Source organism: Canis lupus, chromosome 22, assembly GCF_003254725.2.
Source record: "Canis lupus dingo isolate Sandy chromosome 22, ASM325472v2, whole genome shotgun sequence".
Lineage (NCBI taxonomy): Eukaryota > Metazoa > Chordata > Mammalia > Carnivora > Canidae > Canis > Canis lupus.
Window position 1 is genome coordinate 42,128,831 of NC_064264.1, and position 26,644 is coordinate 42,155,474.

The following is a 26,644-nucleotide window of genomic DNA, read 5'->3' on the forward strand; positions in this document are numbered from 1 at the left end:
GAGGTGGGTGGGAGGATGGGCTAAATGGGTGATGAGCTTTAAGGGAGGCACTTGTTTTTATTTTTTTATTTTTTTATTTTTTTATTTTTATTTTTTTTTTTAAGGGAGGCACTTGTGAATGAGCACTGCGTGTTATATGTAAGCAATGAATCACTAAATTTTCCTGAAACCAATATTAGACTATGTGGTAACTAATTTGAATTTAAATAAAAACTTGGAGGAAGAAAAAAGAAGTGTGACCAAGAGAAAGCTAAGCAAAATTTATTTACTTGATAAAGTGGTAATTTCATCTTTTGTCATGCAAATTTTCTACTCTTAAAATATTTATGCTCACCATGCATCATGAAATGCATGAAAATGAGTCAAGATCTGCACTTTTTGAAACCTGTGCTCTTATCAAAGACGCTGTGTCATTTTCAAATGCTATTTCATAATACATTTATATAAAACAACCCAGTATCAAAGACTTTCTTATAGTGACAATAACAGGGGTCAAGCTTACACTTTGTAAAGGACAGTCATGGTTGTAGTGATGCTTGCATGACTTTTGCTGCAATAAAGAATCATAAAGCATTGTTAAATAAATAAATCCCATGTGCTACTACTCATCGTGAATCCCTCTAGAATTGTCCTGGTGAGAGGCCACATTATCAAAGTTCAGTATAAAATTCAGAGCATCTGCATTGTGTTAAGAACTGAGAGCTCAAACATGAAAGTACTTTGTGTTCTGTATCATAGAACCGTAGTTTACCCAATAGACATTTTACTGAAAGATGAATTTTTGCCTCTTAAAATCAATATATTCCTTAATAGATACATCAAAGAACACGTGTGATAAAGAATTTAAAACTATTAGAACATTTTAAGTCTGATTTTGATATTTAAAATTTTAGTAAAATTATAAAAGTTTGATGACACATAGTACAGGAATTAACTTCTTAACATTACCAGCTAGTATCTCACTCTTTCTATCTATTCCTTTTATAGTTGTGCATCCCAACACATGCTTATTTGCAACTGGTTCACTAAATATCACTAACCAAATTTTACAGAAGAAATTGTTCAGAAAAAAAATGTTTTCAACTAGATTTTTTAGTATATGTGCTGCCGAAGCGAGCACTCAACTAGATTTTGTAAAAGAAAGTTGTTTTTCATGATGCCTGGATGGCTCAGCGGTTGAGCATCTGCCTTTGTCTCAGGTCATGATTCCAGGTCTGAGGATGGAGTCCTGCAGCAGGCTCCCTACAGGGAGCCTGCTTCTCCCTCTACCTATGTCTCTGCCTCTCTCTGTCTCTCATGAATAAATAAAATATTTTTTAAAAAAAGAAAAAAGTTATTTCTCTCATTTGTACCTTGGGTAATTCTCAAAAGCAACTTGTTTTTAATTAGTCAAAATATTTGGTGTTACAACATAATTATTTCAGTAAATTTGATTAAAGCTTAAGCCTCCATAAACTCAACACTCTAAGGGATTGCCTTGTTTTAGAACAAGTTTACTTTTGTTGTTGTTAAGCATATTTTACACTTAATGCATTTTTGAAAGCCTGTTATGATGAATTCTGATTTGTGGAAACAAAATATGTTGTTGGTACCTCATTTGCTTGAACACTTTGTTTTTTGTACTTTTATGTTCTTTTTCAGACCAGATGAAAGATGATTTATTATAGATGTCATAAGTGATTCTGGAGATTTTCCTCCTCTGAGAAATTTGAGGTAACTTTACTGTTTTAACTTTATTTCATTCTCGAATATGTTAAGAATTTTCAGCAGGATTTTTCTTGAAACAAGTATGGTCTATCTGGAAGTAAGCAATTATGAGATACATGTAGCTGTTATTCTTTTTAATTTTGCATCTAGTATAATCTCTATACTTTTATGAACACAGGTTTGCATAAAAGGGCTATTATATTTATAACAAATTGCTTAAGTAATTTGCTTAAGTAATGTTGCTTTTTTATTGAGGTATAATTGATATACAGTATTCTTTCTCAGGTATACATCATAGAGATTTGATATTTTTATACATTACAAAATGATCCCTATAATAAGTCTAGTTGCTATCTGTCACGATACAAAGTTATTATAAGATTATCAACTATTAACTGCTCATCTATTTTGCTAATTATTAAAATATTTGAAAGTTCTTAATTGCTTTATTACAGTTAATGACTATCCCATTCATTACTGAATATTATGCTATTTTCTCAGAGTATGCCTTTTAACTGGCAGAATTTTAAAACATGATGACCTGTTTTTACTGTAGGTTGCATCTATAATTCTTCCCTTTTTTAAAAGTAAGTATTTTGTCATTCATTCCATGTCTCTATTCCTGATGTTGTGTTACTGAAGAGATATGATGGTAGCCTGTGTGCTCACATAATCATTGATCACCTACTAGGTCAGGGATGCCAGAAATGACAATGAGGTTGACATTTTCCTGTTTTGTCTTTAAAAGCCTAAGGCTGGAATAGAAGCTAAATGACAGACTTTGCTAGCGACCACATGGAACATTTATTCACCCAGGTGCACCTTTCAAAGAGATCTTAAGTGCTAGGTTTCTGTGTATAAGTTCCTAGTCTATGCTGGAGGTACAGTGGTAGCAAAACACATAGCAAAACCTGCCCTCCATTCTGGATCTGAGGAAGGAGAGGCAGGCAATAAAAATATAAGTTGGTGAAATAGTGATTAGAGCTGTGAAGAAAGGTAAAGGAGGTTGAGAGGCTAGAGTTGAGGGGTAGTGGTTTACAAATCATGGTCAGAGTTGGTTAGGCATCTGCCTTCAGCTCAGGTCATGATCCTGGGGTCCTGAGGTCTTGGGATCGAGCTCTGTGTGGAGCTCTCCATTTAACAGGGAGTCTGCTTCCCCTTCTCCCTCTATGATCTCTCTGGCTTTCACGGTCTCAAATAAATAAATAAACAAATCTTAAAAAAAAAAAAAAAAAAAAAAATCATGGTCAGAAAGACCTCGGATACAATCTTTGTTGAGAGACATCTTACATAGCAAAGTGTGTCATCAGGGTCTCTCCCATCCCAGAGTGTTAACTTTGCTGAAGACTATCTGCCTCTGTCTTTGGAGGAATCCCTAAGGGCACCAAAAGATATTTTTATGTTCCTGCCCTCTAAATTCAATGAAAAATAAAAGCATAATAAATTCAATGAAAATCTGTCCAGCCACTTTACAAAATGTCTTAACAGACTGTATATTGATGGTTTTTCATGGCTGATTCACTATGCCTTCTATATTATGCTTTTTATATGTCCATTTAAACAAGCATCCAACTATTGATTTTTTATATGTTAAAATCTCCCCACTTAGGCAATTTTATTAATCTAAGGAAACAAATTACAACAAGTCCATTTAAACAAGAATTATTATGGTTTAACCATTTGGGCTTTTAAGGGACTAGAATAACTGTGAAGAGGTGGGTAATGAATGGTGCATTTCCTTCCAGCCCTTAATAAGCCTGTACAGTTTTAGGAAAAAAGGTGGAATAGCAGTGCACTGACTGTGGGTGAAAGAGGGTTTCCAGATTTTCATAATCGGGAATAGAGCTTTTCTTTATTTCCCACATTCATTCCATCATAGAGTTGTGTGCTCACCTTATCTGCCACTCCCTCCACATCCAATCCATCAATAAATCCAGTGTTCACTTAAAAACACATCCCACATCTTTCTAATTTTCCATCATAGAAATATGCATGTGTTTGAGCCACTATCATCTCCTTTCTGCACTAATGAAACAGTATGAGTAAAGGAAGACTTATTTGCCATATCTGGAATGTGCTGGATTCAATGCTGATGTTGTAAATTGAGGAACAGCATAGAGGAAGTAACTACTTATGACCAGAGTGTACCATACTCTCATCACCTCTCTTTTATAACCACACATTCTGTGTCTTTTGTGGTCATGTGTAGAGCCCAGTCTGGACTCCATGTGATCTGGTGAGTTGAGGGAGGAAATGGCCTATGCCTTGGAGGGAACACACACCTACAAAAAGAACATTGAAGTTGATTTCAGAGGCCTATAGGGTTCTGCAGGAAGTTCTGAAGGAGGCTAGCAATCACCTGGACAGTTTTGTGGAACATGCAAGCATCATTCATTAACATGTTAAAATATTTTAGGAAGAGAAACCTAGGAGAAAAACAGACTTTGGACTTGATACCCTTCAAAAGGTAGAAACTCAGACTATTGGAAATGAAAATATTTATTTCTGTAAGTCAGAAGACTACTGAAATTTGGACACAGATTCATTATACAATTATTTCATTTAGCATCACTGTTAAGAGTAATCCCTGAATGTTTACAAGTTTACAGTCGTTGATAGAGATAGAAATACGTATTTAAATGGGAGAGTAAAGAACTTAGAGTATTCTAACAGTGCATGTTTCATCTCCACCCATGAGTCTATTTCTTCAGCAATTATATCTCACATGAAATATCACCAGGCTCATTTTGCAGCCCTCTTGATTAAGCTAAGAAATCACTCAATAAGGCACCTGGATTGAATTCTTTTCTACATTTGAACTGAGTAGCTTCAATTGGTCTCTTAGAGACTTATCAGCTAAATGAAGTGCCTTCGTGTCTTTGCCAAGGGGCAACAGAGTCTTAAGTTTAAAAACAATTATAGAAGTTGTGCTTCATATGTATATAATATCCTAAAGAATTAGAATAGTTTTGCTTCAGATATTTGAGAAATTTGATTTGTTTTAATTTGGTTTGTGATTTGTGGTTAAATATGCTTCAAAAATTACTCATTAAAAAAAAAAACTGTTAGCATTGAACTGGAGTACTCAGGGAAATAAACAATAGTTACCTTAGCTATAGATTTTCAACCAGGAATGATGAATCACAGTTTCAAAAAATGGAAGAGTTAAATTTTCGTTGGTGATTAAGCTCTTCTTTTCAACATTTATGGCTGTGACTCACTGTTTTAAATCCCTGAAATAGAAATATCCTCTTTAGCTTGATAAAACAGAATACATTCCTATTTCTATAAGTATTTGTTAAAAGACACATGAAAGCAATAGAAATATTGCTATTTGTATCAGATAGCAAAGATGTAATAAATCGATCAATGTGGTAGGTTTTGTTTTTTTCTATGAACTTCAAAAAGTTTTAAAAGCTAGGCCAAAACATTCAATATTTAGAGTTTGTTTAAAGAAAGTTAACTTAGATTGCCTTTGAAGTTCAGGAATATAGGTTGTTTTGTTTTAATAGGACAAGATGTTATAAATTACCCAGTGCAGATTTTATGTGCTTATAATAGCGTTGCTTCAATTTTGTTGACAAGCCTGAGCTTACCTTTCATAAAAGAGGAAATTTGACTTTATGTATGTATCACAACTCTAATAAAATATGTAAAACATTCTACTTCAATTAGAGAAAAAAAGGTAGATAAGTTTAGAAGAAAAAAAATTCCCAAGTATTCTAAGTGAGGTAATCTGATTTTGTAGGAAAAAATTTTTTAAAAAATTTAAAAGCCAGGTTAAGAGTAACAAAGATTCTCAGAGCCTTTTTTAGAGATTGTTGTTTAGTAAAAAAAATTATTACTGGAACAGCTGCAAGAGAAGTCTGGCACAAAGATAGGGCTCTGGTGATAATATGCTCTGTTGCTTACTAAAACAGAAGGAATCACAGTGGCATAAATGTACAAAGGATGAGAGGGTAAAGCACCTATACAACAGTCAATAACGTAAAATGTCAATTCTTACTCAACCCTATTCAAACAACCATGCATGATTTCTCCTGAAATTACTACTCCAGGCTTGATGGTTTCTTCATTAGATTTCTTATTGCCACCTCTACATGGTGTTAAACCAGGGGTGAATAATAGTGACCCTGCAGCATCATAAAGCAGAACCCCTTGCTAACAGTCTCTCTGTAACCACAGAGCGAGAACACTGATTAGCTGTGGCATGTTACTTCGAGGGAACTCAACTGGCAAACAATTTCTCTTCCATTATCCCAGGTGATTAGAAGAAGTAGAAAGCAATGTAATTTGCAGAGTGATTTTGTTATTTAAAACATACACGAAAGCTAGTATGGCCTTAAAGTTTATGGAAATATAAATGCTCTTTTGGGAAGCAAACACCAAAATAGTCTTTAAAAGGCAAGCCAAGATTGATTTTGACCTTTAGCTAAAAGTGATTTCTCAAAAGCAATATTTTTTGGAATGGGAAAGGAAGTAATGATGATACTCTTGAGTTTTAGTTTTTACCTCTGTTCAAATGTATTACAGCAGCTCTGTACAACTATATAAACAGTTACCCCTGATCTCAAGGTTTAAAACAACAAACTCTTACTACATCATTGTTTCGGTGTGTGAGGAATGTGGGCATAGCTTATCTGGATGCTGAGGCTCAGTCTCTGATGAAGTCTCAGGCAAGCTGTTGGACTTCAGGCAAGTGGAGAATAATCTGTGGCAGAACAATACTCTTCTAAGCTCACATACATGGATACTGGGAGGCCTTAGCTACTTACCACTTAGGCCTCTCCATAGGATGCCTGAGTGACCTCACAACATGGCTGCTTATAGATGAGAGACAGGAAACACTGAGAACACAAGACAAGTCTTTTGGGGACCTAATCTTGGCAATGGTATCTCATTACTTCTGTGTTCTCCTTGTTAAGTTAGTCAATAAGTGCAGTCCACAGTCAACTGGAGGCAATTACACAAGGGGAAGAATACCAGAAGGCTGGGATCATTGGGGACCATCTTAGAAATTGCTTACAACATCTGTACATCTTTGTTTTTTGCTTTTCACATTTACTACTTTTAGTTTAGGGGGAAGCAAACTTTACTCTAATGACAGACATTGAAACAAAGTCTTCTTCCTAAAAATATGATATTATGAATATAAACTCGTATTTAAGAGTACTTGGCATAAAACTTAGATGGTCTTTAAGAGCTGTCACCTTAATGTTCTGTAGAAAATAACTGTTATTTCTTAATGTATATGAATATTGACTGTTTCAAGAAATCACGTTCACATACACATGTAGGTTTTATCTTAGATTTTAAAGGGAAATTTAAGTTTATTTTTACTGCCCATTTGCTGGATTCTGTTTGAACACGGGCTATTGCTTCTCTATGTTTAACACTGTTAATTTGGATGGAAAAGTTTAATATGAATGTCTAGGAAAATGCAATAAACTTCTTTTTAAAGTTAGATAAAAATTAGAAAGATGAATTTTTCTGGAACTAACTTGACATAAACCTAATTTCAGTTTTATATCTGCAACTTCCTATCTATAGGCAGGTTATATAGCATTAGGTTAGTGTCTTAGGTTAGCAGCATTCAGGCTGCTAAACAAAATACCACAGACTGGATGGTTTATAAACAACAGAAATTCCTTACAATTTTGAAGGCTGAAAGTCATAAATCAGGATTCCGGTATGGTCAAGTTCTGGTGAAAGCCCTTTCCCCGCTGCAAATTATCAGTTTTTCAGTGTGTCCTCATTGTGGAAGCTCTCTGGTGTCCCTTTTTTAAAGGCACTGATCCATTCCTAGATTCAATCCTCATAACCTAATCACCTAACCCTTCAGTTACCATCATCTTGGGCATTAGGTTTTCAACATATGAATTTTGGGGGAACAAATCCACTCAAAGCAGTTTTCTCATTTCTAAAAAGGAGTGGCTTAGAGCATTAATTATGTTGTCTTTCCATAGTAAAATGCTGTCATTTTAGGTGAAATATACCATTAGATAAGAAAGAAGGCAAAGAGAAAATAGTGTTTTTTTTCATATGTAAGAATATTATGAATTTTAATTAATGCTAATATTCTTAGCTCTATAGCTACTAATTTAGTGTATTTGAAATGTGTACCACTGACCTTTAGTAGAATCATTTTTACTGCATTTCATATCGAAAGTATGAAACATTAAAAAAACTCTATATACTAAGATACACATTACTACATTCTCATTTTTAAAATGTAATTGTCATTTATAATAAATTGCTATTAAAAGAATTTTTATTTTAAAAATATCCTATTTTTCATCTGCTTTTCAAATATGTGTGGTAATATTTATTACTTACAATAAATGTGAATGGTAAATAATGGGAGGATAGACTAACTACTTGTTTACAACAACATCATTGTTGGTATTTAGTAATGAGTTATTGGTGTTAGAAAAAGAATATAGAACATGAGCACACAATGTTTGACTTGTCAAAAAAATGCATAGAGGAAAAAAGCTGCCTGTTCATGAGAAATTAACATAACATTGAAAACTGATTGTTTTTACCAAATTTCATACTTTGTTAATGTATGCTAAAAAGAAATAAAATATAAGATTAAATTATGTTGAATGATGCTTATTAGAGAGTATTAGAATCAGACATAATTTTTCATCAGCTTTTTATTAATACACTTACACTAGTAAAGATTTTTGCTTCTACTTGTTTAATTCTAATTTAACTCTATCCCTTTTTATCAAAAAGGAAAGCAGCTTAAAATCCAGTATTATTTTTCAGCTTCACCAGTTAATTAAATCTGAACATTTATTTAAGTAATAGTGTTATATTCAATATCAAATGTCAAGATTATTTAATTCATGATGCATAATATATTTTAACAAAATACAATAATGGAAAGCATCTATGAAAACAAAGTATATCTTCTATATGTGTAAATAATAAAATATATGAAATTTGTATTTATTTTATTTTTATTTTTAAAGATGCACAATTTTTTTTATTGGAGTTAAATTGCCAACAAATAGCACAACACTCAGTGCTCATCCTGTCAACTGCCCCCCTCAGTGCCCATCACCCAGTCACCACAACCCCCCACCAACTTCCCTTTCCCCTACCCCTTGTTTGTTTCCCAGAGTTAGGAGTCTCTCCTGTTCTGTCACCCTGATATTTCCCACTCATATTCTCTCCTTTCCACTTTATTCCCTTTCACTATTTTTTATATTCCCAAAATGAATGAGACCATATAATGTTTGTCCTTCTCTGATTGACTTATTTCACTCAGCATAATACCCTCCAGTTCCAACCACATCAAAGCAAATGGGTATTTGTTGTTTCTAACGGCTGAGTAATATTCCATTGTATACATAAACCACATCTTCTTTATCCATTCATCTTTTGATGGACACCAAGGCTCCTTCCACAGTTTGGCTATTGTGGACATTGCTGCTATGAACATCGGGGTGCTGCTATCCCCGCGTTTCACTGCATCTGTAGCTTTGGGGTAAATCCCCAGCAGTGCAATTGCTGGGTCGTAGGGCAGGTCTATTTTTAACATTTTGAGGAACCTCCACAGTTTTCCAGAGTGGCTGCACCAGTTCACATTCCCACAACAGTGCAAGAGGGTTCCCCTTTCTCCACATCCTCAACAATATTTGTTGTTTCCTGCCTTGTTAATTTTCCCCATTCTCACTGGTGTGAGGGGGTATCTTATTGTGGTTTTGATTTGTATTTCCCTGATAGCAAGTGATGCAGAGCATTTTCTCATGTGCTTGTTGGCCATGTCTATGTCTTCCTCTGTGAGATTTCTGTTCATGTCTTTTGCCCATTTCATGATTGGATTGTTTGTTTCTTTGCTGTTGAGTTTAATAAGTTCTTTATAGATCTTGGAAACTAGCCCTTTATCTGATAGGTCATTTGCAATTATCTTCTACCCATTCTGTAGGTTACTTTGAGTTTTGTTGACTGTTTCGTTTGCTGTGCAAAAGCTTCTTATCTTGAGGAAGTCCCAATAGTTCACTTTTGCTTTTGTTTCTCTTGCCTTCAGTGGATGTATCTTGCAAGAAGTTACTGTGGCCGAGTTCAAAAAGGGTGTTGCCTGTGTTCTCCTCTAATATTTTGATGGAATCTTGTCTCACATTTAGATCTTTCATCCATTTTGAGTTTATCTTTGTGTATGATGCAAGTGAGTCATCTAGTTTCATTCTTCTGCATGTGGCTGTCCAGTTTTCCCAGCACCATTTATTAAAGAGACTGTCTTTCTTCCAGTGGATAGTCTTTCCTCCTTTGTCGAATATTAGTTGACCATAAAGTTGAGGGTCCACTTCTGGATTCTCTATTCTGTTCCATTGATCTATGTGTCTGTTTTTGTGCCAGTACCACACTGTCTTGATGACCACAGCCTTGTAGTACAACCTGAAATCTGGCATTGTGATGCCCCCAGCTATGGTTTTCTTTTTAATATTCCCTTGGCTATTTGGGGTCTTTTCTGATTCCACACAAATCTTAAAATAATTTGCTCTAACTCTCTGAAGAAAGTCCATGGTATTTTGATAGGGATTGCATTAAACGTGTAAATTGCCCTGGGTAACATTGACATTTTCACAATATTAATTCTGCCAATCCATGAGCATGGAATATTTTTTCCATCTCTTTGTGTCTTCCTCAATTTCTTTCAGAAGTGTTCTATAGTTTTTAGGGTATAGATCCTTTACCTCTTTGGTTAGGTTTATTCGTAGGTATCTTATGCTTTTGGGTGCAATTATAAATGGGATTGACTCCTTAATTTCTCTTTCTTCAGTCTCATTGTTAGTGTATAGAAATGCCACTGACTTCTGGGCATTGATTTTGTATCCTGCCACACTGCTGAATTGCTGTATGAGTTCTAGCAATCTTGGGGTGGAGTCTTTTGGGTTTTCTATGTACAGTATCATGTCATCAGGCGAAGAGGAAGAGTTTGACTTCTTTGCCAATTTGAATGCCTTTAATGTCTTTTTGTTGCCTGATTGCTGAGGCTAGAACTTCCAGTACTATGTTGAATAGCAGTGGTGAGAGTAGACATCCCTGTCTTGTTCCTGATCTTAGGGGAAAGGCTCCCAGTGTTTCCCCCATTGAGAATGATATTTGCTGTGGGCTTTTTATAGATGGCTTTAAGATGTTGAGGAATGTTCCCTCTATCCCTACACTCTGAAGAGTTTTGATCAGGAATGGATGCTATATTTTGTCAAATGCTTTCTCTGCATCTATTGAGAGAATCATATGGTTCTTGTTTTTTTCTTGCTGATATGATGAATCACATTGATTGTTTTACTGAGTGTTGAACCAGCCTGTGTCCCGGGGATAAATCCCATTTGGTCATGGTGAATAATCTTCTTACTGTATTGTTGGATCTTATTGGCTAGTATCTTGTTGTGAATTTTTGCATCCATGTTCATCAGGGATATTGGTCTATAATTCTCCTTTTGGTGGGGTCTTTGGTTTTGGAATTAAAGTGATGCTGGCCTCATAGAACGAGTTTGGAAGTATTCCATCTCTTTCTATCTTTCTGAACAGCTTTAGTAGAATATGTACGGTTTCTTCTTTAAACGTTTGATAGAATTCCCCTGGGAAGCCATGTGGCCCTGGACTTCTGTGTCTTGGGAGATTTTTGATGACTGCTTCAATTTCCTCCCTGGTTCTTGGCCTGTTCAGGCTTTCTATTTCTTCTGTTTCAGTTTTGGTAGTTTGTGGTTTTCCAGAAATGTGTCCATTTCTTCTAGATTGCCTAATTTATTGGCATATAACTGCTCATAATATGTTTTTAAAATCGTTTGTATTTCCTTTGTGTTGGTAGTGATCTCTCCTTTCTCATTCATGATTTTATTATTTGAGTCTTCTCTCTCTTCTTTTTAATAAGGAGGCTAATGGTTTATCTATCTTATTAATTCTTTCAAAGAACCAACCCCTGGTTTTGTTGATCTGTTCCACAGTTCTTCTGGTCTCTATCATTGAGTTCTGCTCAAATCTTTATTAACTCTCTTATTCTGCTGGGTGTAGGATCTATTTGCTGTTTTTTCTCTAGCTTCTTTAGGTGCAAGGTTAGCTTTTGTATTTGAGTTCTTTCCAGGTTTTTGATGGATGCTTGTCTTGCAATGTATTTCCCCCTCAGGACTGCTTTTGCTGTATTCTAAAGATTTTTAATGGTTGTATCTTAATTCTCATTAGTTTCCATGAATCTTTTTAGTCTTCTCTAATTTCCTGGTTGACCCTTTCATCTTTTGCAGGATGGTCCTTAACCTCCACATGTTTGAAATCCTTCCAAACTTCTTGTGATTTAGTTCTAATTTCAAAGCATTATGGTCTGAAAATAAGCAGGGGATGATCCCAATCTTTTGGTATCAGTTAAGACCTGATTTGTGACCCAGGATGTGGTCTATTCTGGAGAAAGTTCCATGTGCCCTTGAGAAGAATATGTATTCAGTTGCATTTGGAAGTAAAGTTCTGTAAATATCTGTGAAATTCATCTGGTCCAGTGTATCATTTAAAGCTCTTATTTCTTTGGAGATGTTGTGCTTAGAAAATCTGTCGATTGTAGAAAGTGCTACATTCAAGTCACCAAGTATAAGTGTATTATTATCTAAGTATGTCTTAACTTTGGTTATTAATTGATTGATACACTTGGCAGCTCCCACATTTAGAGCATATATATTGATGATTGTTAAGTCCTCTTGTTGGATAGATCCTTTAAGTATGATATAGTGTCCCTCTTCATCTCTCACTACAGTCTTCGGGGTAAATTTTAGTTTATCTGATATAAGGATGGCTACCCCTGCTTTCTTTTGAGGACCATTTGAATGGTACATGGTTCTCCAACCTTTTATTTTCAAGCTGTAGGTGTCCTTCTGTCTAAAATGAGTCTCTTGTAGACACCAAATAGATGGGTCTTGCTTTTTTATCCAGTCTGAAACCCTGCACCTTTTGATGGGGTTATTAAGCCCATTCATGTTCAGAGTTACTATTGAAAGATATGAGTTTAGTGTCATCATGATACCTATTCAGTCCCTGTTTTTGTGGATTGTTCCATTAGACTTCCTCTTTCTTTTACAGAGTCCCCCTTAAAATTTCTTGCACAGCTGGTTTGGTGGTCACATATTCTTTCAGTTTCTGCCTATCTTGGAAGCTCTTTATATCTCCATCTATTCTGAATGAGAGCCTTGCTGGATAGAGTATTCTTGGCTGCTCTTCTCATTTAGAACCCTGAATATATCCTGCCAGCCCTTTCTGGCCTGCCAGGTCTCTGTGGAGAGGTCTGCTGTTAACCTAATACTTCTCCCCATAAAGGTTAGGGATTTCTTGTCTCTTGCTGCTTTAAGGATCTTCTCTTTATCTTTGGAATTTGCAAGTTTCACTATTAAATGTCGAGGTGTTGAACAGGTTTTATTGATTTTAGGGGGGATCTCTCTATCTCCTGGATCCTAATGCCTGTATCCCTCCCCAAGTTAAGGAAACTCTCAGCTATGATTTGTTCAAATACATTTTCTGGTCCCTGTCCCTTTCGGTGCCTTTTTTTTTTTTTTTAATAGAAGGGACTTTTATTATATTTTTAAGATAATTCATATAGCCATTGATTATACAGAGCCACTTCTCAGTACTTTTTTCTTTCCACTTAAGAAATTGGAATATGCCATGATGAGGAGGAGAATGCCAAAACAAGATTGCTGGCTCATCACCTAGAGTACAAATACACACTTAATTGCTTGACACTTTATTGAACGCAAAGCAAGATTAAGCATCTTTGCCCTCATTGTACACAGCTGAAGCAGGAGCCCAGGGAAGACTGCCCAGCTTTCCTTGGCAGGGAAGATGTGAGCCCCTGTAGTCCCATCTTGTTGTGGGAAGACTAACCCATGTTCTGTCGGTTGCCGTAACCACGAGAATGGGTGTCCTTCCAGTCATCCCACTCCCGAGCTCTGTGGAGCGTTTGCTCATCATTCTCGTCCTCCTTCTGTTCCTGATCTTCCTGTTGCTGGGTACCTGTTTTGAGCTCTGGAGTTGTCTTGGCTACGCCCTGATCTGGTAATACTCCATATGTTGGAATCCCCCTCCCCACGGAGGCGCCGCCTGGGCTGCTCCCAGGGCCCCAACCGGCGCGCTCCAGCCCTTTAGGGAGCTTGGCCTGCGGTGTGTGGGGCCCTGTCCCCCGGGGGCACCTCTGTTAGTGACCCTGGGAACCTTGGGGCTCCACTGCCTCTCCTGGGATCCTGCCCGAGTTCCCTGCCAGCGCTTTTCCCTCCGGGAAGTTTGGTAAAGTTCCTGCGTCTCTGGGACTGGGCTTTCCTGTCCTGGAGGCACTTGCCACCTGGCCTTCAACCGGCTCTTCGCGGGGCCTCCCCACTGGATGCTTATTTATTTATTTATTTATTTATTTATTTATTTATTTATTTATTTATTTATTTTTCCATCCTCCTACCTTGATAGAAGCGCGAACTCTTCTCACTGTAGCATTCCAGCTGTACTCTCTTTAAATCTCAGGCCGAATTCATAGGTTTTCAGAAGGATTTGAAAGTTATCTAGGTAAGTTGGTGGGGACGGGTGACTTGGGGACCCTACTCTTCTGCCATCTTGCTCCACCCCCCCGAAATTTTTAAAAATGGATAGCTTTAAAAGCCAAGAGAAGATGGAAGAGATGAATATCACTAAAGACCAGAAAAATTAAATTTGAAGATCAAAGGACAAAGTCAATAAACCTAAATAGGAGAAAATTTAAAACCATAAAACATGAGATAATATCAGTCATTTTATCACGTATGTATTTTGAATCTTAAAAATAGAGAATGGAGTATGAAACATTAGGAAAATGCAGGACTGAAAATTTCCCAAATTTGAGAATAATATATTTAGAAGTTAAGAAACAAGGTGAATCCATACAAGATAAATCCCTATCCTATAAGAAATTCTAACAAGCATTTTGGGCTGAAGGAAGATGATATCACTAAAGAAGGAATGAGGGATCCCTGGGTGGCGCAGCGGTTTGGCGCCTGCCTTTGGCCCAGGGCACGATCCTGGAGACCCGGGATCGAGTCCCACGTCGGGCTCCCGGTGCATGGAGCCTGCTTCTCCTTCTGCCTATGTCTCTGCCTCTCTCTCTCTCTCTCTCTCTGTGACTATCATAAATAAATTTAAAAAAAATTAAAAAGAAATAAAAAAATAAAGAAGGAATGAGGTGACAGAAAAAAATACATAATTTTATTTTATTAATAAATTCCAAAGATCTAAACTATTTAAATATAAGGTTATAATTTTGTGTAGTTTATAACATATGTAGATATATTAGGGCACTTGTGATGAGCACTGGGTATTATATATAAGTGATGAATTGTTAAACTACTCCTGAAACCAATATTAAGCTATTAAGTAAAATTTGAATAAAAACTTGAAACAAAAAATAAATATAAAAATCATAGGAAAACCATAGGAAAAATGGTACTTAAGTATTGCAAAGTTATTTTATATGAAATGGCAAATGGTAACTATAAGTGGACTCTGAAGAGTGGAGGATACATATGGTAATCCCTTGAGCCATCACACATGCAGAATACAAGGAGGTATGGCTAAAATGCCAATAAAGTAATTAAAATGAGGTAGTAAATAACATACACTTAATCCAAAAGTAAAACAAACAAACAAAAAAACAGATGGGATGAATAGAATATAGCAAAAATAGCAGATCTAAATTCAAATATATTAAAAATTAAATGTAGATTGAAAATTCCAATAGAAAGGACAGGGATCATTAGGTAGTGTTCTAAACTGAATTGTGTCCCCCCAAAATTCATATATTGAAATGTTAACAATTAGTATGTCAGAATGTTATCTTATTTGGAGATAAAAATTTTAAAGGCATAATTAAAATGAGGTCTCAAAGGTGGGTCCTAATACATCATGACCAATGTATTTATAAGAAGAGGAAATTTGGACACAGGTACACACATGGGGGTAGGTCATGAGAGGAGATAGTGAGAAGGCAGGCATCTCAAGCCAAAGAGAAAGCACTCAGAAGAAACCAAACCTGACAATACCTTGATCTTGACATTCTAGCCTCCAGAATCATGAGAAAACAAATTTCTGTTAAATTCCTCAATCTGTGGTATTTTGTTTTGGTAGCTCTACCTAATAAATACAATATGAAAAAGCAAAACACAAGTATATGCTGTCTAAAAGAGCTGCACTTTAAGTGTAAAGCCAATTAAATCAGTATTATAAAAATAATATAGGAAAGCGAAGTTGGTTAATATTTGTAAATCATTGCCCTATGAATAACAGAAAATATATGAGAAAATACATATAATCTCAAAAATACAGGAAAATGTCTAGAAAGACATTCAGAACTAAAAAATAAGTTTACCTTTAAGGATGGAATAGGAAATTGGGCAGTTAGTAAAGAAGGACTTAAAATTATTAGATTGAAGCCTTTTTTTTTTCTTCAGTAATATTTAATAATTATTTCAGGGTGCCTGGATGGCTCAGTAAGTTGAGCAGCCAACTTGATTTCAGCTCAGGTCCTGATCTCAGAGTCATAAGCCTGAGCCCTGCATCAGGTTCCATGCTCGGTGGGAGTCCATTTGAGATTCTCTCCCTGTGCCCTGCCCTGCACAACACCACCACCACCCCATCCTTCCCCTGTGCTCACTCATGTCCTAGCTCTTTAAAATAAATCTTTTTAAAAAACAGTTTCAAAATAAACAGAATTCAAAAAGCATTTTGTGGTAAATGAAATAATAAATGCTTTAAGAAATATCTTTAAAAATTGTTAGTACCATTTTTGACATACATTTATGAGCTAATAGGTATCTCTTATTATTAAAAAGCATGATTTCAATTAAATTATTTTGGCCCAGTGGTTATATAGGAAATTACACTTAAATTTTCAAGAATTTCACTTTTTATTATCCATTTGTTTTTAAACTGATGCTGTATATGGTTTGTTGTATGTCAGCTGTGAAGACTATAAGGTGCTTTTATACATGATGATACATGCACGTTTGAAAAAATGTGTAGGGGCTCCTGGGTGGCTCAGTTGGTTAAGTGCCGACTAATAATTTCAGGTCAGGTCATGATCTCATGGGTCATGAGATCACCTTCCCATGAGGCTCCACAATCAGAAAGGAGTCTGCTTGGGATTTTCTGCTTCTCCCTCTTCTCTGCCTCTCCATTTGCACATGCACTCTCTCTCTCTCTCAAATTCAATATTTTAAAAAATGTAATTCAAATACTATAAATTCAATATATATGTAATAGTTTGGCTTTGTTGTTTAATTCTAGCTTTTGTAATTCTATTATCTCAATATCTGTAACAAGTTTTAAATAGTATTTCCTAAATAATAGATGATTTAAAACTCATTACGTAACAATTCTGTATGCTCTACTTTAAGATTTTTTTTTACAGGCTATACCTTCCAATGTGTGATTAAAATATTTTGGTTTACATACTTTCCATATACTATCTGCCCCAAATATCGAGACCTTAATACTCTGGTTTCTTTTCAGATCATATAAATCTTTCACCTTTTACATCAACATACCACTTCAAGTTTCCCAGAACTGTTTTTGCTTTTCTAGAAGAAAAGAGAAAACTTTAGTAGATCTAGAATACATTATTGATAAATATGCAAATTTTTATGTGGTGTTCCCATGATTACCGAAGTCCCCTCATTGGAGAAGTAGAATGCCTCTATCCAGACAAGATTTATGCTTATTTGTTTTCCAAAGCAAATAGATCCAACCATAACGAATAGTTTGATTACTTGTGCTTTATGTATCAACTGAGGATCAGATGGTAGGTAACCCTCTACTACTTCCTATTATAAAGTTTTTTGAGAGATGTCAAGTTTGCTGAACATTGTCTAAAGAGCAGGGCTTAATTTTGAAATATAAGAGCTATCAACTATGTTGCATTAGGTCAACTCTTTATAAATAATAGCCTACTCGTAAGCAATATCATTATCCTTATCTTTATAAAATAGCTTAGATTCTTATTTTTAAAAAAGGAAATCATATGTTTCCTGAGTACTGTCATTACTTATATTCTCCTAAGCAGAGGCAAGTTTGGAGCACCACTAGGAAAAAATATGCAGGTATCATTTGCTTGAAACAAGTTTTATATTTAACCTAATAAGCAAAGAATGATTCAGAACATGTAAATTCAAAATTATTTACTCAATTTTGGATCTTATTTATAGAGTCTATCATAGAATTATGTAGTCCTATGTAGAAGGGATCTTAAGTAACACTTGATGTTATAAACATGCTTAGTATACATGATTAAGTATTGATAAACATACAGTAAAGAGATGACACAAGAATGAGAATAAGAGCAAGAGAAAGATGGATGGGCACATGAGTCCCTTTCTCTTGTTAAACTGAGTGTAAAGTTTTCTAGGTTTTGATTAATTGATTGAAAAACATTCCCAGTTTGGTGATGGGAGAACATACAGAAACATCATTTAATGTCAGAGGTCTCCGAACTCGTGGCCAGAACCCCCAATTGCTTTAGGATTGCCTTTCCCATTTGCCTTTCCCATATTGCCTTCAATTTAATTTTATCTAGTGGTTTAAAAAAACTAATTTACCATAATGTGTGTTGTTTTTTTTTTTTTTTTGGATTTGAGATGTAATATGTATACATACTTACCAATCATGTTAGTTTTAAAGAAAGACCTGAAATGGAGTGGTGAAAAGAGTATGGCCCTATATTTGAGGCAAGATATTAAATGTCTCTTATTCAAAAAATACAAGGATGAGATACAAGGTATTCTGCACAAAGACTTGATCAATATCAGGTCTAACATTGTACAATAGAATAGTGTTTTGCTTTAACCACTTAAAATATGTCTACTGATGAATGTGCTCCTGTTTAAAAAAATAATAGCGGCATGGGGCCAAAACATCCCTTTCTCAGCACTCACTGTATCATGTAGATTGATGGATGGTTTTCTTAGTAACTGTGGTCTCATGGTCAAGATAGCAATAATCATTACTTCAAATGATTCACTGCGTAGCATCTTAATAGAAGAATTTGTGTCTACTTTTTATTTTATAAACTGAGTCTCTGGTAATTTTAATATTTTAGTAGTTTTATTCTGTTCTGAATAAATTTGCTTTAAGGTAAATTTTGTAAGGAACAATGAATAAGAAATGCAGACACTTTGTTTAAATACTTTAAATATCTGTGTTTGGCCAATTATTTCCTGCTTTTACATATATATTTTTAAAAAATTTTTCCTGGTAAGATCTGGATTTTTGCTAGAGCTGAATGGAGGACAAAAGGTTATTTTTTTTCTAACTATTAAACTAAGCTAAAATGTCCCATATTCCCATAAACTATGAATCAAAAGTTAAAACAAGGTTCCCTCTCAGAAACCAAACACTGCATTTTTTTATATGGCTGCCAAATACTTGTCAAATCTATGAGTTCCTAAACCATTCTCCCTGTTTCACTATCATTTATAAAGGGAAGAATGAGTGTATGTGCTGTTTCCTTGAATATATTTGAAAATACATTGTTGCTTGAGGGACAGTATTTTTTATATGTTGACATTTATTTCTTCTTTTGCAATTTTGTATTTATAACTTGTCTTCTCTTATTTTTATTGTCTCACTAATCTTTCCCCTTAGCAGATATTTTATATTTTATTAGAAATAACCAGCTTTTTGAGAGAAGTACTTTTTATGCCCCTGTAGAACTAAATTGGCCTCACTTGTTCATTTAGCACATCAGCTTTCCGGAGATGAATGGAGGCCTTACAAGTGTTTCTTAAAATAATGCTGATGCTTAAAAGAAATCTCTAGAAGATGGTCTAGTTAGAAACAATCATGTTTAAACATTCAAATTCTTAAAAATCTTTCCAGCCATTTTATTCCAGTTCATATACAAGCTGGATTTTTATTTCTTTGCAGTTAAGCTTTTTTTAAAAAAAAAAAATACAGTATTCCAAATCAAATCCTTCTAAGATAACATGCAAATAGTCATTCTTTTGTACTCTTGAACATTTGAACATAGTTGTAGTTGCTGTTGGAATAAAGATGGCATTGATTTATGTGAAATAGATGTATTAGCCCTCCCTCCCCAGTGTAAGTGTCATATATTTGGAGGGAATACTTTTTGAATACGTAGATCATATTTCATGATAATGTATTCACTGATATTCTAGTTGTCTGAATATAATGTTGTAAGTATAGTCTTTCTAAGGCTGTGCATGCTTAGCTGACCTGTCTTCCTTGGAATAATTTTCTTGCAAGCTTGGTAAATCTGCCTGTAGTAAGCTCACTTTTACATTTATTCTTATCAGGGAATGTTTCATCTCTTATAAATCCTTTTTAGAAATGTGTAACAAACACTCATATTGGTTGGCAATAGTAAGTTTTATATTAAATTTCATTAAGTGTTTAGTCATCCTTTCCTTCATCCATTCTAATATGTTACATACACTGTGAGGGTTACAATGTATTTGACTCGCTTTGGCTAGAAGAGCCTCTCTCTTCATGCCCTCCTGGGATGGCACTTTTTGTGGAATTACACTTCTTAGACAACTCTTTCTCATTATGTTCCTGCTTAATATTCTCATCCTCAGTGTCATGTGGATTAGAGTCCCCTTTCATTTGGAGAATGAATAATACTAAATCTTCAATGCTGACAACCTACAGTCTATATCAGAAGCATCTTTTCATCCCGAGTTATTTTTGTTTCTCTTTCTAAGTCTTCATAGCTCACACAGAGTTGGAAAAAAAAAAACTAGTTTAATAAATGAATCAATTCAACAGTGAATAAATTCAACTCATATGTTTTCAAGCCAGGTACCATCACTCCAGAAAATTGAGTTTATTTGACTGCTCCTAAAAGAGCTGTGCTTTTCCACCTCCCTCTTCTTTGATTTTGCCTTTTCCCGTCCACTTCTACATGTTAGGATGCTACTTATTTACAGGCACTGCTCAATCCCAACTCAACTCATTAAAATCATTTTCTGACCCATTTTATCAGGAGCAATTCCCATTTTCTAAATTTCATAGAATACTGTATCTCTCCCAACAGCTAGTATTATGCCTATTTACATTGAAGCTAGCTAATAATTGAGTGTGTATTAGTTTTCATAATTGTTCTTTGTTCATTTTTTAATCTCCTGTAACCTTTGAAAATTACCTGAAAATATTTTAAGGATGAAGAAACTGAGATTCAGAACAATTGCGTGTCATAGAACTTGGATTCCAACCTGGGGAGCCTGATCTATTAACATTATGCTATTAACATTATGCTGAATGTTTTAGAATAAAAATGTAGTGTCATACCTCTAAGTTTTAAATAATTCCTCATCTGTGTGTGTTCAAGACATGTTTTTAAGTAGAATTGAGCCAACTTTATGATTTGAATTTGACCTGTGTGCTGCTTATGTTCTAGCCTGTCAATAACCATTCCAAACCAAGTACCCACCTCTTAGTTCTTTCAACATTGATCATTTCTCCAAACCCAAAGCACATCTAAGATACCATTAGACTGATCTTGCTTCCTGTTTCTGAATAAGTATCATTTTCTTCATGACCTTTAATCTTTCTGAAATGAATGAATCTGCAACTAAATTTAGCTAAGTACATTCACAACAGGCAATTTGTAGGATGAATTAATTATAAACAAGTTGAAATAATGACAAAAATAAGCCTAATTATATTACAACAGCATTCTAAAAATTATATTGCACATTTTATCTGTTTATTTCCCAAATTCATTTCAAAAAGCTAATACATACAGATTAGACAAATTGGCTTCTTTCACTGGTAGAATTTGTTTCCTTGTCCATATTTCCACAGTTCAAGATTTCAATCATGAAATTTCATTATACTATTTTATTTTCATATATTTATTTTCATATTGTTTGTTTCTGGAGGACAAAGAAAATATCTTTTAACTCTATGCTAGCTGCTATTTTACATATAGCTATATTGACCTAATGTGGCATTTTCTGACTACCTCGCCTGTGGTAAAAATTTCCCCCTTTTACTTCTTTCCCTCACATTATTCTTCTGTATTTTCTTAATAGCCCAAAATAACCTCTTTCATTTATTTATCTTTGAACATTTTCTATCTCTCATTCTTTGCCTTGAGTCTGCCCCCTGGGGTACCTGGGTTGCTCAGTCAGTCAAGCATCTGATTTTGATTCAGGTCATGATCCCAGGGTCCTGGGATGGAGTCCCACCTTGGGGTCCCTGCTTAGCAAGGAGTCTGCTTCTCCCTCTGTGTCTCCCCCCACTTGTGCTTGCTCTCTCTCTCAAATCTTCTTTTTTTTTTTTTAAAGCCTGCCTCCCATAAAAACTGACACTTTTTTACCACTGAATTTCCTGGAAAAAAAAATATCCCTAGCTTTCAGTAAATAATACTTGCTTTATGAATGACTACCATGTTTTCAGTACATTTGGAAACTCCCCTTGCAGAATTAGTGATGATTCGAAAACTACAGCATATAGTTATGATAAGTACAATAAAAATCTCATTTATGAGGGAAAAAAAACACCTGATTCACTTTTTGTGAGTGATACCAGATTTAGTGTTCAACAGATAGGACATTTCTCAGAAATGCTGGAATTTGACTCAGATAAGTAAAATCTAATTTTCTGATTAGAAATTCACTAATGTGGGTAATCTATATCCCCATAAATTAGAATTAGACTATTTTCCTAAAATAGAACATTTGGTATTTTGTTTTGTCATATGTTGTAGTTACAGTATCACTTGTTCCCTTATTTGAATGGCATTTTCTGTAACAGTGGGATTTTTGTTGTTGTTATATTTAAAGATTTAAGAGAAAGAACATGAGCAGGGGGGTGAGGCACGGAAAGAGGGACAAGCAGACTCCCCACTGAGTGAGGACTCTGAGACTATGCTCTGAGCCAAAGTCAGACACTCTGCTGACTGAGCCACCCAGACACCTCTGTTTTGTTTTGCAGATCACTAAGATGAAAGGCATTTCTCTTCAGAAAAATAAAGATGTAATGATATACTCATCCTTTATATATAATTTCAGGTAGTGTCTGAGATAGGCCATGACCAGACTTGCCAAACCATCTTGTGTCTTCCAACAGAGGAGAAATGGAATATGTATATATGGGTAGCATAGCAAGAAATGGTTACTGTTGTAATATTATGGTTGGTCCCTAGAGTTTGGCCCTGGGGAGAAAAAATCCAACAAGCCCCAGTCTCTGGGCTTTCCTCATCAGAGTTACTCTCCACTGAGAGTACCAAGACTTCCAAACCTGAGGTGTGCCAAGGGGAGGAACCTGAAAACTATAGGAAGGTGTTGCCTTTAACACATGCATATTATATTGCTTATTTCCTGGTTGAGCAGTAAAACTAAGTGGAAGTAATCTCAGGTAAATCCAATGACTGCTTGTTAGTCCTAAACCCAGATCAATCCTTTGAGCCTGGCCTAGCTCATTTGGCATACTCCTAAGGGTTTGTCACATTGATGTGATTTAATATGAAAGTGAGTAGAGACAATGGTAAGAATGAAACCTGAAATTGCCAATAAAAATTCTGGGTATTTTTGATAATATCTCTGATGGCATGTGCATTTTTAGGAAATGACAATGGAAGGTTGAACTTTTTTTAGGATTTTGGCTCCTGGCTACCCCTTGCGATCTAAAGGCTGACTGCTTCTACAAACCCACCATAATAAATGAGGAATGGACTTTTAAGGGTACATGTTTGAAGTTAATGATTCTTAGTTAAAGAGGATTCTTGTGAGTATTCAGGATAATTCTCTTATGTCTTTCCCAGCCCTTGCTTAGACTGTACCTGCAATTGTACTGATTGTAAGAAGTGTAGACTATATAAAAGTAAATTCTAGGACAATGGGAGATGTATAGTATTCTAGCCACATAAGAACAAGAGCCCCTGATAGATGATCTTATATGGAAATTAATGAATTTGTATCCATTCCTGGATATTTCAGTAGGACTAAAAAAGAGTAATGTATTGTGGTGAAGAATCCCTTATGTGTGAGTTGCTTGGCTACTATCTATTCTTGGCATTTGGGATTCCCTGCTCCTATTGCTGCTAATCAAGAAATCCCCTTTCATTCTCACTTCAACAGTTCATACACTAAAATTGGAATAAAACAGAGAAGATTATCATGGCCCCTGCACAAGGATGACATGCAAATTAGTGAAGTATTCCATATTTTTTAAAAACCCATTTTACCATCATTGATATTAAGACTGCACTCTTATAACTGGAATTTTACCTTTTATTTTATCTTTAGGGAGAGGAAGTAATTAAGAGATTGATGGGCTTTTAAAGGAGCAAGTATATGAAGATATTCTTAACTTTAACGCATGGACATTTTTCTAACCAAAAACAGCCCAGTTAACAACTGACAATAACCAACATGGAAGAGGACCTTAATTTCACTGAAACTTAATGGCAACCACTTACATAAAGGAATAGATATGAGATTTTTTTTTTTTTAATATTCTGACATTCAAGGTTTTCTGGGGTTTTTTATTTTGTTTTGTTTTGTTTCATTTTTATTTCAGTTGCTACCAAGGACTTCATAAAATTGTACCTCTCTGGCCTAAGGGAATTGTAGATCCAAGAGAAATGGCAACAGTCCTCTCAACTTCAGAGTCATCTATTCTCTAAAATAGCTCATGTAGAGCTCTTGCTTTTCAGCTTTAGCAAGCAAAGTGTGGTCCCCCCAGGGAGAGACATGGAGTGATCTAGACAAATAGAAGAAAGCAATGGTTTAAGTAGAGAAGGCACTTCCTAAGTAGTAGAATTGCTCAATGGTCCTGCTCCCTCATTCCTAGATAAAAATGAAAGCTTGTGAGACCCCAGACTGCTCTGTGTGGTGCTGTCCTGAGACTATGCATCATGCCCAAAAGGTGAGTAGAAGTGACTGCAAAAGAAGGTAAATAAAAATGGTAACAGGGCAGATTGGTTACATTCTCAGACAAACTTATTACAGAGGTGTATAGCCCTACCAAAGTCTCTCAGATATTACCACATTGTCAGATATCATCAGAGCATGCTGTTCACATTGGTCCCAAGCTAGGCTTTTCATTACCATCCTGAGATGAATGACAACTGTGGATGCATCCATGGAGTTGAGTCCCACAAGTGAATATTGACAACAAATACCCAAGAAATGGCCTGGAGAGATTGTATCAAATAACCACAACTCCATAAACTCAAGAGTGTGAGGTAAACTCACCCACATCCCCTTTACTAGTTAAAAGGTTTGCTTATATGTAAGAAAAACCTCAAAATAACTAGAAAGTCATCTGGTAATTGAACAAGGTAGAGGTTTATTTTTATTACATAAATTATGTTGGTTTGTTTTTTCGTTTTTGGTTTTTTTTGTTTTGTTTTGTTTTTTTGTTTTTTGTTGTTTTGTTTTGTTTTGTTTTGTTTGTCCTGGAATGGCATGATCTCTGTTCTACAAAACCATTAGGAAAACTATCCTGGCTCATCATTCTGCCATCCCAAAAGTGATAGCACTTGTCCTCAAGATCCAAGGCCACACTTAGTAGCAACAAAGATTAGGGAATTGCCTTAGTCTGCTCAGGCTTTCAAACAAAGTACCGCAGACTGGGTGGCTTAAACAACAGAAATTTATTTTCTCACAGTTCTGGAGGAGGGAAGTGTGGGATCATGGCACTAAGATGGACAGGTTCCAGTGAGGGCTCTCTTCCTGACTTGCAGGTGACCATCTTCTCACTGTGTTCTCACATGGTAGACAGAAAGTGAGAGCAGGCTCTCTGCTATCTCCTCTTATAAGGGCACTAATCCCATCTTGAAGAACCCACCCTCATGACCTCATCAAACCCCAATGACCTTCAAAGGCCTCATCTCCAAATATCATCACATTGGGGGTTGGAGCTTAAATATGAATTTCAGCCATAGCAGGATTGTAGTCTCTCCTCTGGATGACCACAATTTTAGGTGGAAAATAATTAAATGGAGAATGAAATATTGAGAGACATCCTATAGCATTAGGAGCTAAAAAGTGAGCTATACTAATTCTGGAAGCCCTGGCTTCCAAATATCAGATGGTTGAAGTCTTAACTGTTACAATTATGTCCTATTCTAAAAGTTTAGGAGTTAATCTAGTGTCAGTGGTTCCTCAGCACAGGGGTGAGTACTATGAGAACTATGGCCTGTGGCCAAATCTGGCACATTGCCTACTTTTATGAACATAGTTTTATTGAAACATAGTCGTGCTCATGTGTTTGCTTATTGTCTATGGCTGCTTTTCTGCCCTAGCAGCAGAGTTGAGTTGAGCAGCTAATACCATATGGCCCACAAAGCCAATACTATCTAGCCTTTTGCAAAAAGATTTGCCCACCATTTCTCTAAAGCACCCATAAACTCACTTTATGGGTTTGTGAACACTGAAATGGCAAACAGAAAGATGTATGTATGGGTGTTCATCGTGGAATGTGACTAAAATATCAACTTTTTGACATGCATATGATCTGAAAAAGTACATAAACTTTCTGTAAACTTGAGGGGGAATCCTTGATAATGGATTTGCTCATTTGAAGGAACATGCTGATGTCCATAAAATGACAACTAGTGTGTGAATTGAACTAGCGTTCAGAGAGAGCCCTTTAGGCTAGTGCTACAAAAGTAACATTACAAAATCATCTAGTTTGAATGCTATCTGAAACACCAATAGAATTTGGACTTCATAGAGATATTTTACACCTTTGTAAAATTATTTGTAAATATTGACATTTTGAGCTTATTAACTAAAGCTGCAAGAAAATTCATTAGCAACTTGAATTCTGTGAGCATATTCAATTGCTTTTGAATCACTTCACCAGTTCAAGTATTCATTGGAAAAGAGATCATGATACCGTAAAAATACTACTTTTCTTTATAGCTACAATTGTTTTAAATAATTCTTAATGAATATTA

General features: G+C 35.4%; 1 long non-coding RNA gene and 1 other non-coding gene across 2 annotated transcripts; both read left to right on the forward strand.

The window, feature by feature from the left end:
- Positions 1-1,633: 1,633 nt before the first annotated feature.
- Positions 1,634-26,644, forward strand: LOC112655990 (uncharacterized). Its single transcript, XR_003134009.3, has 4 exons — positions 1,634-1,713; positions 23,334-23,463; positions 23,817-23,887; positions 23,985-26,644. It is a non-coding gene; the product is annotated as an uncharacterized LOC112655990 (long non-coding RNA).
- Positions 23,805-23,907, forward strand: LOC112656166 (U6 spliceosomal RNA). The gene has a single exon (XR_003134159.1). It is a non-coding gene; the product is annotated as a U6 spliceosomal RNA (small nuclear RNA).